This window comes from Oryx dammah, unplaced genomic scaffold, assembly GCF_014754425.2.
Source record: "Oryx dammah isolate SB20612 unplaced genomic scaffold, SCBI_Odam_1.1 HiC_scaffold_8, whole genome shotgun sequence".
NCBI classification, from domain to species: Eukaryota; Metazoa; Chordata; class Mammalia; order Artiodactyla; family Bovidae; genus Oryx; species Oryx dammah.
This window is the reverse complement of record NW_024070192.1, coordinates 33,109,499-33,127,000: the sequence shown is the minus strand read 5'-3', so window position 1 is coordinate 33,127,000 and position 17,502 is coordinate 33,109,499. Positions and strand designations below refer to the sequence as shown.

The window sequence follows — 17,502 nt, the reverse complement described above, 5'->3', positions numbered from 1 at the left end:
GCAGCCTCAGTCTTGTTTCCAAAGAGACCTTCCTTTCCGCTGCCGGATCAGCCTGACCACACTGCTGCCTGCACGCCCACAGCACCCAGCTCAGGCTCTCTCCTCCAACCTGGGCCCCCGCGGCTCTCGGGACCAACTTTCATGGCTTCACCAGCTCCTCTGGGGTCCCCCCACCCACCTCCAATCAGTTCCCGGAGCCTAGAGGCACCCCTCTCGATCACATTCCTCATTCCATCTCACCCCTAACGTGTCTCCCCACTTGGGGGTCAGCGCTCACCTGGAGAGTCCCTTGTGGAGCCCTTTCCAACAAGGCACAGAGAATAAAGTCCAAACTTTGTATCCACCCCCACTCACTGCCCCACTTCTCAGCCAGCAGGGCTCTAGCACAGGCACCTTGTCTGTCTGTCCAAATGGATCCATGCTGACCTCACTCCAGCCCAGGTGACACACTCACTGGTCTCAGAACGTCTTTGCTGTAGCTATTCACACACCCCCCAATCACCTCCTGCCCCCGACGCTGGGTGTCAGAATCCTGTCCATTTGTCGAGTCCCAACAACAATGCATCTCCCTCCATGCAGCCCTCCCAGGCGTCTGCAAGAGGAGGCCCTGAAATCACAGGAAGATGCTGCCTGCAGTCAGAATCCCGCTCTAGATGCTGGATTCCGAAGGAAAGCCCCGTGCCCTGCACTCACTGACCTGGGTCACTCACTGGCCCCAGAGGCTGGAGACCCTTATCCCTGTAAGGACTGAATCTCTCTGCCCGACCTCTGCCAGGGCTCCATCATGGACAGTGCAGATGCCTAAAGGTTTCTACCCAGCCCACCTCCTGGTCTTGGCCAGCTCGGGTCAACACAAAACACAAAGCCACTTCGAGCCTGGGGCAGGAACGGGGCCAGCCCGGGTGGACATCTGGAGAGAGTCCCTGGGGCTCTACTGAATGATCTCATCCGCAGCAGGAAAAATTGCCCCAGATGACCACACCACCCACAGGGAGGAAGCCATTCCCAGGTCTTCTCCGCTAAGAGACTCCCTAATCTATTTACAGCACACCAGGCTCCGTGACGGAGCCAAAGCACCAAAGCAAAACTGAAATGGCAGCTTGGGGCTCAAGTTACCCTGGATTGGGGCCCCCTTGCATCCTCTGGGCTTCCATTCTGAGGCTCTAGGTCATTTCAGGTGACCATCCAGACTCCTAACAGTTGCTCCCATGCAGGTCCCAAAGGCCCCAGGGGGGAGGCGGGGATCAGTGAAGACAGAATGGAAGGAGAGAGACCCTTGCTTGGAAAACTTCTGACCATCCAATTCATGAAAAAACATGTTTTATTTCTAAAGGCAATTCTAACTCAATTTGAACTTTTCCCGCTGAAACCAGGGGATCCAGACACACATAAATGAGCTGACTGCTGAGCGTGGATCAAATCAGACCAAGGGAGGTTGCTATTCTAACCAACCACGTGAAAAGCCAGAAATTTCCACTTCCCCATTAGTGGATTACAGCAGCTGCTCTGTGTAGAATAAAACTTTTAAAGAGAGAGTGTAGTTCAAAGGTGGAAAGTGATGTAAATCTGGTTTCAGAGCACAGATACCCCCTCCTTAAAATAATCATAACTATTATTACAATGATTATTAAAAAAAAAAAAAGGCAAGGCAAAACTTCACCTCCCTTTGTTAAGGCCGCTTCCTGCATGCATTATAGGTATTGGGAGAGCCAGTGAGCCCCTGGACTAGGCCACTGGTCTTGGTGATTGGCCTACGGTGGATCTGTAAGCCTTGCCCCTTCCCTGCTCGCCCTCCACCTCCCACCCCCTGCCCCACACACCAGTAGACTCCTGGCTCATGATGGACTCATTTTCTTGGCGAGGTAGTGGCTCTCTGCTGCCACCACTGGCTATCAGTAGGTAAAGAATCTGCCTGCAATGAGGGAGAGCTGGGTTCAATCCCTGGGTTGGGAAGATCCCCTGGAGAAGGGAATGGCTACCCACTCCAGTATTCTGGCCTGGAGAATTCCAGGGACTGTATAGTCCATGGGGTCGCAAAGAGTCTGACAAGACTGAGTGACTTTCACTTTCACCAGCTGAGGAAGAAATGGGTTCTGGAGTCCTGCTCACACACAGTATGGATGCCCTTGGGAGAGACAGAACATGTGGCAACAGAAGGACACAAAAGCTTCTCGAAAACAACCTCTCTCAGGGAATTTCCTGGTGGTCCAGGGGTTAGGATTCTGCACTTGCACTTCAGGGGCTGGGGATGGATTCCAGGGAACCAAGATCCTGCAAGCCCTGCTGCTGCTAAGTCACTTCAGTCGTGTCCGACCTTGTGCGACCCCACGGACTGCAGCCCACCAGGCTCCCCCATCCCTGGGATTCTCCAGGCAAGAACACTGGAGTGGGTTGCCATTTCCTTCTCCAATGCATGAAAGTGAAAAATGAAAGTGAAGTCACTCAGTTGTGCTCAACTCTTAGCGACCCCATGGACTGCAGCCCACCAGGCTCCCCCGTCCCTGGGATTCTCCACGCAAGAGTACTGGAGTCGGGTGCCATCGCCTTCTCCCTGCAAGCCATGAGGTGCATCCAAAAAACTTTCAGAATTGGAAGGAGAAGTGGACATGTCTACAAAACTGGGTTTACCAGGACTTCGTTGTTTTAAAAAAGGAAAGAAATGGAAGGGAACCTGGCCTATTTAATGTGTTGCGTTAAGTCGCTTTGACTGTGTCAGACTCTTTCCACCCCAAGGACTGTAGCCCTCCAGGCTCCTCTGTCCATGGGATTCTCCAGGCAAGAATACTGGAGTGAGTTGCCATGCCCCCCTCTAGGGGATCTTCCTGACCCAGGGATCGAACCCACATTTCTTAAGTCTCCTGCATTGGCAGGCTGGTGCTTTACCACTAACAACACCTGGGTGTTTAAAAACACCCCTCAAATATTCTAAGGTAACCTAGAGGTGTTCCTAAGAGCTCAGGGGTCACACAGACAGAGGTTTGAAGCCCAGGTCCACCCCGTGTAACTGGGTCCCCAATCTTAGTTTCCTCACTGTAAAGTGAGGGCTTCCCAGGTGGCGCTAGTGGGAAAGAATCTGCCTGTGCAGGCACGAGATGGAGGAAACACAGGTTCGATCCCTGGGTTGGGAAGATCCCCTGGAGTAGGTCATGGCAACCCACTCCAGTATTCTTGCCTGGAAAACTCCATGGGCAGAGGATCCTGGAGGGGACCTGGAGGGGTACAGTTCATGGGGTCACAAAGACTTGGACACACCTGGGCACACAAAGCGGGGGTAACACGATTGTAGCCTCGTGGTCCTGCGATGAGCAGCCAATGACCATATACAGCACAGTCTCCGAGACAGAGGCAGCCCTCAAGACTTTAATGATAAGAATAAAACAAACCCCTCTCCATTCTTTCCTTCCTTCCCTCCCTCCGCCTCCCAGCTTCCACCCCACCAGCTCCTCCAGCTCCATTCTGCCCCACCCACCTTCATAGAGCACATCTTCCCAAGGGCAGGCTCCCTCTGTGATGCTGTTAGGTTAGAGAGAGCTGAAGGGGGTCCCTGAGTTAACCAGAGAAACTTGCTTCCACGTGGCAGCCCACAGGCTCCTTATGCAACCCTGTGATCCAGGTGGGGCAGGGGCCCTGATGCACACTTCACAGGTGATACAGAGGCCAGTGGATGGAGCAGTGGCCCCAGCAGTGCCCTGGCCCTTTGTTATTGGCCTGAGCCAAGCTCCGGACTGGCTTCAGCTGGCACAGTCCTGCAAGAGCAGGGTCGGGAGCTGCCAGAGAAATTCTAGTGGGAGGGGATGGGGGGCCCACCTGGAATAGCCCGAGCCTGTCCTTCAATCCCTTTAGGATCCCCAACCTCCTCATAGAGCATGGACTCGGGCAAACACAGCAGGAATCCCTGAACTTGAGCCTGCAGTGATGAGGGCTGATGCCACACAAGAAAAAGGGTGCCTGGTCACTGAACCAACAGCTGTGGGCAGCCAACTGCCAGCTCACAGATATTATGATCCCAGCTGTGTGGCTGAGAAAACTGTAGATGGGTCCTAAAAAGGAAATCTCATCAAGTCAAAGCCTGGACACTCAGGACCCAGACCCTCAGCACAGTGATTTGGTAAAGCTCCAGGCTTGTTTCCCAAACTTGGCTTCTTATCAGGATCACTGGGGCCACCTGCTGAAGCCACAGATCCCCAGACCCTGTGCCCAAAGGTTCTGGTTTAGCAGATATTGGGTGGAACCCAGAAGTTAGCATTTTAACAAGTAGTCTCAGGGATTAATCAGATGTGGGAAAAACAGGGTAGAGTCCATAGTAAAAACATGACAGGAACCAGCCACAGACTGGGAGGTACCCGGATGAGACACAAACCCCAGGGGAGGGGTCAGGCGTGATCACTGCAGACCGTGACTGCAGTCACAAAATTAAAAGACGAAAAAAAGCTATGACAAACCTAGACAGTGTATTAAAAAGCAGAGACATCACTTTGCCCACAAAGGTCTGTACAGATGTGAGAGTTAGACTGTGAAGAAGACTGAGAGCTGAAGAATTGATGCTTTTGAACTGTGGTGTTGGAGAAGACTCTTGAGAGTCCCTCGGACAGCAAGGAGATCAAACCAGTCAATCCTAAAGGAAATCAACCCTGAATATTCATTGGAAGGACTGATACTGAAGCTCCAATACTTTGGCCACCTGATGCAAAGAGCCCACTCACTGGAAAAGGCCCCGACACTGGGAAAGATTGAGGGCAGGAGGAGAAGGGGGTGATAGAGAATGAGATGGTTGGGTGGCATCACTGACTCAATGGACATGAATTTGAGCAAGCTCCAGGAGATGGTGAAGGACAGGGAAGCCTGGCGTGCTGCAGTCCATGTGGTCAAAAAGAGTCGGACACGACTCAGCGACTGAAAAAAACAACAACATGAAGCAAGACGTGTGACAGCAACATAGGGTAACTTAAGGAACCCTCGGAAATGCCATGTCCCCCACAATGTTCTAAAAATATCAGGATTTTAACATCTGTGCCCCAAAGCCTCTGCTTTGGCCTGTGGCTTTATTATCTATTTTAGCTTCTGGGGGAGCCTTATGAATCACACAGACCATCACAAACCCTTTAGCACGACTGAGTCCTCAGGGTTTTTCCTAGAAGAGGAGCCGATGGAGAGGAGAGGGGAGAAAGCATTGTAGAGAAGGAAGCCCAGTGTCAGAAGGTTTTGGCCTGTGGGCAGGCTGCAGGAGGAAGCACTCCAACAGGGCCTGGCCTTCCCCAGGAAGCCTTATCTTAAGCTTCTGGGGCAAAGTCTGAACTGGAAAGATGAGTTTTACGCAATCCTGGTCCCAGGTGCTTGGCGTGGATGGAGCTGGCAGGTCAGGGCTAGTGGGATATTCTCAGCCCAGGTGGGACACTCACGGTCCTGTGTGCTCCCCACCAGCATCCCTCAGGCTTTCTGAACCCTGTGAGCAGGCACCAGGCTGGGAAGGGGCGCTGAGAGCTCACAGTGTTGCCCCTGCCCTCGGGGACCTGGATGAACTCTTCCTAGCTCAGCTGCAACACTTACTTTCAAATCCAGTCCACCCAGAGGTGTGTTCCGAGGGCCGGGACTGTGTCAAACAAATGCGTTGCTGTTTCCCTGGTCCCCAGTATGCAGGCAGTCAATAGATGTTTGATGAATGAATGAAGACTCAGTTCAAAGCACTGTTAGAAGTCAGTCCAGTTACACTGCCAGTGGCTGATTTTAAAAATGAGTAAGTGCATATATGTGTGTATAGATAAAAAGATACACAGGGGACAGAAACAAAGAAGGGCCATGGAGAGCAGAAGGTGAAATTCAAAGTGTTACTTGTTCAGTCGTGTCCAACTCTTTGTGACCCCATGGACTGAAGCCCGCCAGGCTCCTCTGTCCATGGGATTCTCCAGGCAAGAATATTGGAGTGGGTTGCTATGTCCTCCTCCAGGAAATCTTCCTGACCCAGGGATCGAACCCACATCTCCTGCATTGCAGGGAGATTCTTTACCCTCTGAACCACCCATATGGAGAGCAGAGAGAGCACCAATTCCCCTCGCAGACTATGAAGCACAAATCAAGCCAGCTGCCCAATCCAAAAAGAGCCCAGAACATACACAGGTGGGTCACAGGAAAGCAATTACAAATGACCCGTAACGAAGAAAAGATGCTTCCTCTCAGCCAAAATTGGAGACGTGCAGTCTAAGACACTTTTTTTTCCACCCATTGGATCTTTTTCTGCTAAATGGCTGCTAAAGAGAAAAGGCAAGTCTGCAGAGAAAAATATGTATGAAATCAACCCAGGAACAGGCATCATCACATCCCAAAGACCCAGGACAAACAACGCAGCTGATATTTCAGTCCTTAAGTGGGGGCTTTTGTGAGATACCCCATGTCCTTCTAATAAAGGTCTTTTTTTTACCCCATAAACTCTTCAGGTGGGCTTCTATTTCTATACAAGACAGTCTCTGCCCACCTACAATCCCCAAACGGCACTGCCCTGTAACAACCAACACCAGTCCCAGGACCATTAGATCCACATCTGGAACCTCCTTCTGTGACCAGGCTGATTGTGATGTCTTACAATAGACTGGTTCCAAATAGGAAAAGGAGTACGTTAAGGCTGTATATTGTTACCCTGCTTATTTAACTTATATGCAGAGTACATCATGAGAAACGCTGGACTGGAAGAAACACAAGCTGGAATCAAGATTGCCGGGAGAAATATCAATAACCTCAGATATGCAGATAACACCACCCTTATGGCAGAAAGTGAAGAGGAACTAAAAAGCCTCCTGATGAAAGTGAAAGAGGAGAGTGAAAAAGTTGGCTTAAAGCTCAACATTCAGAAAATGAAGATCATGGCATCCGGTACCATCACTTCATGGGAAATAGATGGGGAAACAGTGGAAACAGTGTCAGACTTTATTTTTTTGGGCTCCAAAATCACTGCAGATGGTGGATTGCAGCCATGAAATTAAAAGACGCTTACTCCTTGGAAGAAAAGTTATGACCAGCCTAGATAGCATATTCAAAAGCAGAGATATTACTTTGCCAACTAAGGTCCATCTAGTCAAGGCTATGCTTTTTCCAGTGGTCATGTATGGATGTGAGATCTGGACTGTGAAGTAGGCTGAGCGCCAAAGAATTGATGCGTTTGAACTGTGGTGTTGGAGAAGACTCTTGAGAGTCCCTTGGACTGCAAGGAGATCCAACCAGTCTATTCTGAAGGAGATCAGCCCTGGGATTTCTTTGGAAGGAATGATGCTAAAGCTGAAACTCCAGCACTTTGGCCACCTCATGCGAAGAGTTGACTCATTGGAAAAATCTCTGATGCTGGGAGGGATTGGGGGCAGGAGGAGAACGGGACAACAGAGGATGAGATGGCTGGATGGCATCACGGACTCGATGGACGTGAGTCTGAGTGAACTCCGGGAGTTGGTGATGGACAGGGAGGCCTGGCGTGCTGCGATTCATGGGGTCGCAAAGAGTCGGACACAACTGAGCGACTGAACTGAACTGAACTGAAGGTGCCCTCAAGTAGGGCTTCCATAATCTCTCCGGTGAGGGTGGGGGGAGTCACACCATTCAACTATTCAGAAGCTTCTCTACCCACGAACTGGTATTTTCCACTGAAACATCTTTTTGCTTTGTTTTCTGAGAAACCCAACATCTATGGACTCCCCTTGCTCTGCTTTGCTAATGCTGATTTAGAAGACTTTCCAGTAAAAGGTGTGACTTTACATTTTATAAATAATGCTCAGAACCACTGAGAGTGTTGCTTTTCGCAAGCTGGAAGAAACTGTCAGAAAGAGCTCTGGTTATTTTGGGAAAAAGGAATCAGCAATCGTCTCCGTGAGGTGTAGCCACAAAGACACTTCCAAGGCTGCTGGGCTCCTGGGAAAGGCGGGCCAGCCCCCAAGGCACAAACAGCCCCAAAGCACCTTCAGGTGCATGGTCCTTATCATGAACCAACACTGTACAATAGGTATAGAAATTCTGGGCGAAATGAGCTCTTCTCAAACATCAAGAAAGGGCGTTCAGGGTAGAGAGGTTGACACAAACAAAATGAGGAAGAAATGGGCTGAGTTGAATGAAACAAGATTCCTCAGGAAATTGCATGAGGTTAAAACACACACACACAAACACAAAACAAAAAACCCTCTCTGCAAAGAAGGCTTAAAAGGCACATCTAGTTATTGTTGTTTAGTCACTGAATTCTGTCCAGCTCTGTGCGGCCCCTGGACTATAGCCCGTCAGGCTCCTCTGTCCATGGGATTCTCTAGGCAAGAATACGGGAGTGGGTTGCCATGCCCTCCTCCAAGGGATCTTCCGGACACAGGGATCGAACCCGTGTCTCCTGCATTGGCAGGAGCTACCAGGGGAGTTTCCTCATCCAATAAGGGAGATGCTAAAACGCTGGGGAAAGGGGCAGCCTCCTCCAGCTTTAGATGATCTGAGCATCACCTGGAGGGCTGGTTAAGCCCGAGATCACAGGGCCACCCCAGAAGGCCTGATTCAGGGGAACTGGGGGGGAGGCCTGAGACACTGTGTTTCTAACAAATTCCCAGGTGACGCTGATGCTGCTGGTCCGGGGACCCCACTTTGAGAACCACAGACGTAGACTAAGACAAGGAAGAACAGAGTTCTTTGCCACAGTTCACACCCTATCTACAGGGGTTGCAGATAAAGCTGTTGGAGGAAAAAAAAAAACAAAAACCTGTTTTGAAAAGTACAACAATCAAGCCAAACCAGGAATGACTTCTGACTTGAAAGGATCCACTGCTTACCCTTTCCCCCCAAACAAGTATGTTACTGAAAACCGCAACAAATAGTGTAGTTGGCCTGAGAGATTCAGAGAAAAAGTGAGCCTCACTGCTGTGGCTTTGCACTTGCACACCTAGTGGGGGTGGAGCTTCCCTGGTGGCTCAGTGGTAAAGAATCTGCCTACCAACGCAGGAGACATGGGTTTGATCCCTGGGTCAGGAAGATACCCTAGAGGAAGAAATGGCAACCCACTCCAGTATTCTTGCCTGAGAAATCCCACAGACAGAGGAGCCTGAGGTGCTGCAGTCCATGGGGTCGCAGAGTTGGACACAACTGAGGATGCAATAGGAATTCATGCTTCCTATTCATCCAAGAGTTGAGCCAGCTGGGTGGGATATTGTATCCAAAAGTACTGTGTGCTCCTTGGCCCCTTCCCTCCTGCTTCCCAAGGCTGCCCTGCTCTGTCCAATCTGTACCTTTTTCTGCAGCGTCTCCGCCATTAGCACATGTGAATTTTATACAGCAGCAGCTGAAAGCAACTGAAGTCTTTATCTGTAGCAGGGGATGAGGAGGGAGGAACGGGGTGGGGGTGGGGCGAGAAAAGAAGGGGGAGGAGGGAGAAATGGAGAGGGAGGAGGGGATGGGGTCTTTGACTCCTGCCTAGCACACATCTCCTTCCATGGCACAGATCATGGGGCCTGGCATTCTTGGATGCTTCTTGCACCATACAAAAAAGACCAGGCCCCGTTCAAACTCCAGTTGTGCATCTCAGCTCCAGAAGGCTCCCGGGAACACAAGACCACCTCTGCACAGGAACCGAGGAAGGCGGGATGTTATGCCAGGCTGGACGCATAGATAGGCAGTAACCACAGCGGGCAGGAGGGCAGCATCTCATTTGACAGGAATGTCCAGGAGGCCTGCTAGGGGCAAGGCCCAGCCCCCGATCTGTCCAAGGACAGCAAGATCCTTCAGCAGAGGCTCCCAGAGCTCACGCCCAGCCCAGCACCCCACTCCTGGAGAGCACGGGCAAACAACACTCATCCCGCTCGACTAACTTCTCAGCCTATTCTCCTCCCACGCCTCCTGGAAGAGCATTGCCTACTTTGGAGTCCAACTTGGACCGAAACAACAAGAAGCTGTTCCCAAACTCCAAGATCTTCCTCCAGTGATGAAGGTCTGATTGCCGGGAGCCACACCAACTCTCCATACAGAGGCACATCCCCGCACTTCAGGGGGGTGATAAACACAGTGGTTCGGCGATTCCTGGTTGCATAGGATTTCAGAGTTGGAAGGGGCCTTCAGGGGTCTACTTAGGCAGGAGAGAGAATGGGCTGCAACCCACGAGGAAAGTCTCCTTCAGTGATCTCATCTCCACCAAGAAGCACTCACGAAGCCCTCTGCATTGTGTTCGCCCACACCGCCCCTGCAAGGAGCGGTCCAAGTGCATAATTGGAGATGGGCACAGAGGAGGCACTGAACAAACACTTGTGGCTTGATAACCAATCCACGTGGTCCTGGCCCACTTGCTCATCAGATATAAGCGATGGATAATTTCCATTTTTGCCAAGAATCTCACTGACTCCAAGGGACCTAAACCTTTAAAGAGTATCAGTGGCTATCTGTGTCCAGACTGCCCCTCCCTATGTACTCCAACTTCCTGCTGCAGCCACATGCTCCCACCTTACCCCCCCAACATACACACATGGGCCTTACGGAAGACCCTGAAGGCACTGTTTCCTGCACTAACATGTCAGGTGTGCACAAAAGCTCCAGGTATAAGACAGAGTGTGGGATGAGTCTGACAGTTCCTTGTGGAAGTGGACCAGTCTTTTCTCTCCAGATTCTTTAATCTCTTGTCTGGTCCTCTTTCATAATCTCTGATTTCCAACTGTATTTATAGCTTCCTGGCTTTATGTCTAATACCAGTTCTCCCCTGCAATACTCATTGTAAATCCATGAGGCTACGTCTAAACTTAGGTAAAAGCTCAAGCCCACACAAGCACTGAACACATAAGATGCTTAAAGGAAGCAGACTCTTGAGTCTAAGAAAAATCAGGAGTGATGGTGACCTGCTCAGATCCACCCGGTTGTGTTCAGGCAGGAAGGTGGGTTGAAAATCCTCATGATTTTTCAAAAGGAGACAAGTATCTGGGTGCTTATGAAAAACCTCCCAATTGTTCAACGTTGGCAGTTCATTCAACATCTTTAAGGGTGGTGCATACAGAATGAAATGCTTCTGTGGATAGCCTCTGGCCTCAAGACAACCCACTGTGAGACATCGAGTCTACCTGAATCTCTGCAGAACAGCTCACCGGGATGGAGGTGAGGTTCTGACCTTGTCTTGCCGCCCGCCACCACACCCAGAGGCACTACGACACCACTGCCCTAGAAATGCAGTCTTCATAGAGCTGCACTTCCTTGAAGGCAAGGATGGTGTTCACTCTGTCTATATGTCAGAGTGCTACACAGAACGGGAAAATGAAAATAGAAGCCCCGAATTCTTTGCCTTAGTTGCAGCTAGAAACAAAGTTGAAACTAGAGCCCATGGGTCTTGTTGTTGTTTTTTAATGACAAAAACACAGAGATTCAAAAAAAAATTATTTCTGAGCTATTGACTCAAAAGCTTTGAAATTATAAGACCTGCCACTACATCCTGTTCTGAGGATAATTGTAAAGGCTAGAAATAGCCTCAAGTTCACTACTCTGACAACACATAAGGATATAGACACTAGCCAGTAAAGAGCCTTTCCTGGTAGTTTTCTACTCATTTGGTACCTGTCACTGTAAAACTGAGTTGTCTTCAAGTAGCTTTTCCATGAGATTCTATTTTAATTGCAATAGTTTATACTTATATAATCTTCAACCTTGGGACTACAACACGTTTACTTGTTTGAACAAAGCCGTATTTTCTCAATGAATTTCCGAAAGAGAAAATTGGATTTAAACTGACTCCGCAGGATTTCCCTGGTGGCCCAGTGGATAATAATTTGCCTGCCAATGCAGGGGACATGGGTTTGATCCCTGGTCCGGGGAGATCTTACGTGCCATGGAGTGGCTAGGCCCATGTGCCCCAACTAGTGAGTCCACAGACTGCAACTCCAGAAGCCCTGTGCCAAGAGCTCTGTACTCCAACACAAGAGAAACAATGAGAATGAGAAGCCCGCGTGTGCAACTGGAGAGTCATCCCCTACTCGCTGCAACAGAGAAAAGCTCGCATGGCAACAAAGACCCAGCACAGCCAAAAATAAAAGTACATAAATAAATACATTGGCTCCCCAGGTTTAGAATATCTGATCCACTGGCCACGCTGTCATCAATCTGGTTGTCACCCTACAAGTATAGGGCATATACTCCGAAAGAGGTGGTGACTACGAGAAAACACTTATAAGCAGAAAATTTCACTCTTTCCAAATAATAGATTCCAAGTCTGTAGGTCGGCAGCAGGACTGATGTATTGATATTTCTAGACAAATTCCCTCTGTGATTCTGTGTTCGCCAAAGTCTGGGAATCAGGCAGAGGGAATGTTCAACTGGAGCATCTGACTTATTTTGGAAGGACATCAGGCAAGTTACCAACTTGTCCCCTCCTCAATACACCTATTTTTTATTGTGATACAGCTCACAGACCATGAAACTCATTCTCTAAAAGCATACCTCACAGGGGCTTTTAGTGTATTCACAGAGATGTTCAACCACCATGACTATGGAATTTTACAACATTTTCATCACCTCAAAAGGACACCCATGAGAAGTCACCTCTTCCCCACTTAGACCCTAGAAGCCACACATCTATTTCCTGGGTCTATGGATTTGCCTGTTCTAAGCATTTCATATAAATGGAATCATATGAGATACGGCTTTTCATGTCTGGTTTCTTTCACTGAGCATGATACTTTCAAGGTTTACCCATGCATAGGGCATATACCCATTGGTACTGCATCCCTTTTGACAGCTGAATAACCTACCAGCGCAAGGATAACACCAGATGTTTTTTATTTTGGATATTATTTGGGTTGTTTCTGGCCATTATGAATAATACTGCTATGAACATTCACATATAAGTTTTTGTGTGGACATGTTTTCAGCTCTCTTGGATGGGTATCTAGGTGTGGAATTGCTGGGTCATGTGCCACACATTCTTTTTTATTTCCTACCTGAACCATTTGCTGCTAATTTGTGGTTCCACCTAACAGCCAGTAAGTCAACATCTTCAAAGAAACATTTTGTCTTCCCTGTCTCCTTTGTCTTTTGATTTTTATGGGACTTCAACTTACTGGCAGTGTGAATGACTATCTAACCCACTTGGCATTTGCCAAAATTCTAAGAGATTACTGGTATGAAAAACTGCTGAGAAATAAGATGTGTTGTATAATAAAGTGTTACATCAACATTACAAATTAAAATGAATTCTCGGAAAAGAAAAAACACAACCCCCACAGAAATAGATTAATAGTAAGATTTACAGTCTTGATCAACAGCCTTTATCAAACCAGTCAATCCTAAAGGAAATCAAGTCTGAATATTCACTGGAAGGACTGATGCTGAAGCTCCAATACTTTGGCCACCTGCTGTGAAGAGCTGACTTATCGGAAAAGACCCTGACACTGGGAAAGACTGAAGGCAGGAGAAGAGGGAGGCAGAGAATGAGATGGTTAGACAGTATCACCAACTCCATGGACGTGAACTTGAGCAAACTCCAGGAGATGGTGGAGGACAGGGAAGCCAGGCGTGCTGCAGCCTGTGGGGTCAGAGAGTCAGACACGACTGAGCGACCGAACAATAACAACTCTTCCATTAAGAGAGGGCCTGTTAGAGAAAAATTATACAGCCAAAATAAAAAACAGGAAAACGCACACACAACTAGTTCAATCAACTGAATGTGCCAAATAAAAGCAGCTTTTTAATCTCACATTTGTTCAACACAGATGGACAGATGAAAACAGACTAATGTTTTTGGGTGCAGAAGTTTCTTTGGGCAACTTTTATTAACTGGGAATTATCAGAGTTGCTCTCTCTGGGGAGTTAGAAGAGTACCCAATTATTTGTAACAAGGAAAAGCTCGAAGAATGCTTTTAAAAAGTGTTCTACTGGAAAACTGATCCGGAAACTCACATTAGCTCCTGGTATAATAAAGTTAAGTGGGAATCTACTCATTTAAAGAAAAATTAAAACCAGAAATCAAGAAAAGTGCCGACTATTTGGCAAATGAATCCCAAAGCTCAAATCCTGGTTTAATCCTCCAAGCTGGGCTTGCAAACATAATAAAACGTTTATACATATGAATTCTTTGTCAAAAGAACTTAAAAACAACTCCCAGCTCTCCTGGGTTTCAGTTGATGCTCTCAAAAGACAGTGGCATTTCTCTTAAAATTAAAAGTTATTTCAGACTGTTTTTCTACTAATTCATGAACTCAGTTGTCCTTTTTGCAAATTAAGTCACCACTGCCCATGTTCATTCTCTTGGATATTGAGGTAAAAAGGAAAAGACTCCAAGACAGAAGATGTAGGCATAGGTTGGCCAGGTAACTATGACCAAGTCTCTTTACCCCACGGGGGACCCGCTTCCTCATGTGTAAAATGAATGGGCTCTGTTTGTTAGGCTGGGGAATCTCAAACGTTTTCTTTCAAAGACCGGAGAGTAAATATTTTTGGTTTTGTGAGCTATATGGACCATACTCAACTCTGCCATCTTCAGGTAATAACAAACAGCCTTAGGCAATAAGACAATAAGAGAGCACAGCTGTGTTCCAGTAAAACTTGAACAAAAAAAAAGCTGCAAGCTGTACAAGCCCTGTTGATTGCCTGTACAAGCTGCACAAGGGCTGTGGTTGCCAGCCACTGTGTCCAATGATTTGGAAGGATCCCCCTAGGATGACTGTGGAGTAAAAGTCATTGGTCACAGAAAGACTAAACAATCAAGTCATCCAGGTCTGACAGTGGAGAGATGCGTAATGCTGCAGGAGCCTCCAGGTTGGGACTGACATGGAGCTCTTCCTCATATTTCCATTAACTGTCTTCTCTTACCGTGGTTAGACCTGACTATCCGCCGTGAGCTTAGCAGAAGCACCACTCCATGGGGGTGGAATGCAGCTTTCTGAGAGGCTGCTGGGGGACAGATGATACAACCCCAAAGTTGGGGGAAGGGGCGGAAATAGCTCTCCCAAGTGGAGAAGGATGGCCCACAGGGAACAGGAGCTAAGAAGAAGGTGCACAGATAAAACCCCTTGCTCTCCTGTGGACTACTCAAAGGCAGGGCTCCTCTCTGTAAACCTTCCAGAGACATGAACATACCTGCTAAGTGACCAGTTCACTGTCAGTTCAATGTTAAGGCTAGCCAGCATCACACGGGGCATCCTCTTTTGCCTCTCTTCCCCTTCTCACCCATCCTCACCACTTTGGCCTTGAAAGTGAAAAGTGTTAGCTTAGCTGCTCAGTCGTGTCTGACTCTGTGTGATCCCATGGTCTGTCCATGGAGTTCTCTGGGCAAGAATTCTGGAGTGGGTAGCTATTCCCTTCTCCAGGGGATCTTCCCAACCCAGGGCTCGAACCCAGGTCTCCTGCATTGCACACAGATTCTTAACCATCTGAGCTACAAGGGAAGCCAGCATCACAGGGTATCTTCTTTTGCCTCCCTTCCCCTTCTCACCCATCCTCACCTTTGGGCTTATACCTCCTAAATAAGGTGTTAATACTTAATCCTTGCCTCAGGCTCTGCTTTCTAGAGAAACAGGGCTAAGGTGCCACCCGCCCAAAAGATCTTTTTTTTTTTTTTAGAAATGAAGGACAACAGAAGAGTGTAACTATCAGATTTAGAGTATACAGAAATAAGAAGTCAGATACTAACAGACACTAAGCAAAACTAATCTCGGCCTTCATTGTGTGCATGTGTGCTAAGCCATTTCAGTTGTGTCCAACTCTTTGTGACCCCTTGGACCAGAGCCCACCAGGTTTCTCTGTCCATGGGATTTTCCTGGCAAGGATACTAGAGTGGGTTATCATGCTTCCTCCAAGGGATCTTCCCGACTCAGGGATTGAACCTGCATCTCCTGCACTGCTGTTAGATTCTTTGCTGCTGAGGCACTGGGGAAGCCCTTGGCCTTCATTACTGGCTGGAAATACCTCTTCAAAATCCAAATGGTAAAACGTATCCCACACAATATCTAAAAAGTCAGCATCTCTGCAAAAGGAAGACCTGAATACCTATGACTCTATCACTGTGAAGTGATTAAACATGCATATCTGGCCTTCCAATTATACACGGAACAAAACAACTTTGTGCTATATTTCTTGAAATGCAACTATTTGTTATGCAAATAAGAGGTCTCCCTTCACACTAGTTTAGATTCTTGAACAGGCTAGTTATTAACAAGTCAAAATCCAGAAATTAAACACAACCCTCATTTTTGGCAACTGAGTCAACTCTAGGTGGAATGGAGCACTTTCCAGAACAGCATAGCACAAACAGCTTCCTGATACCAGAATCCCCAGGGTTCCTGGGCCTGAGCACAGGACCACCCAGCTTGACAAAATGCTCTTGGGAGCCATAAACTGAGAAGATGAGGGGAGATGGGGGCTTCCCTAAGTCTCACGATCTGATGGTCTTGCTGGGTTTGCTGGTGGTTTAGTCACTAAGTTGTATCCGATTCTTGCAACCCCATGGACTGTAGCCTGCCAGGCTCCTCTGTCCATGGGACTTCCCAGGTAAGAACACTGGAATGGGCTGCCATGCCTTCCTCTAGGGGATCTTTCCAACCCAGGTATCAATCAACCTGGGTTTCTTGCATTGCAGGCAGATTCTTTACCAAATGAGCTAGCAGGGAAACCCAAGTTTAAGCTGAGTTTGTTTATATGAAAACAAGAGCATTAACTTACCCATCAAAAGTTAGCCATCTGGCCCAACACCATTTATTAAATAGTTTGTGCTTTCTCTAGGGATTTAAAATATCCCTCCACCATAAATCTGATCTATATTTCAATCTGTCTTGACAATCTTTTCTCCTTCGCCTTTCATGACATTGCCTTTTCAAGGATGCCTCCCATCTCTAACAATTCTTTCCAAGCCCACTCTGTCCCTCCCTTAAGCATGGTTCTTCAGGGCTCTCTTTCTCCTGGAGGCTTGTCCTGGGAGGGAACTCCTAATGTCAGTTCTTTGCTGATGAAATGCAAATTCTGGGCTTCACCCATGCTTGTGCAGGTTGGTTCCAGAAAAACAAGGTCAGGCCAAGGGGCAATTAGGGGTGAAATCCATCCTGCTCTCTGCCCGCCATGCTGTGCACCCACAAGACTTCCCAGAGTCTCATCTTTAGCCCAGATGACCCCTGAGTCATGACCCATCCATCCAACATGCGCTGGCCATCTCTCTCTGAATGTTCCCCGGGAACTGCACACTCAACAGGGCTTCAACATCTTTCTTCCAAGGCCATTCCTCTCTCGAATCCCCTGTTCTCACCACACAGCTCCAGCATATAAGGCAGAAAATGAACCCGTGAGTTCTACCTTCCTGGACCTGCCACATCCCGCCTGACACATCCCACTTCCTCTTCTCCAGCCACAGCTGCTGCCGTAGAGCTGACCTCATTACTTCTCATCGAGTCTGCCAGGTCTCTGCTCACTATCCTCTGACCCCTCACTCTGCAGCACAAGCAAGCCTTCCACAACATTCCGAGATGTCAAGCCAGCGCTCTGAATCCTTCCATCGCTTGCCATGCCCACAGGGCAAAGTCCCAACTCCTCCTCACCCAG

The 17,502-nt window shown here is 48.3% G+C and overlaps 1 protein-coding gene across 6 annotated transcripts in view; it reads right to left on the bottom strand.

The window, feature by feature from the left end:
- GAS7 (growth arrest specific 7) overlaps nt 1-17,502 on the bottom strand; it is a 203,245-nt gene that overhangs the window by 61,929 nt on the left and 123,814 nt on the right. The window lies entirely within an intron of this gene.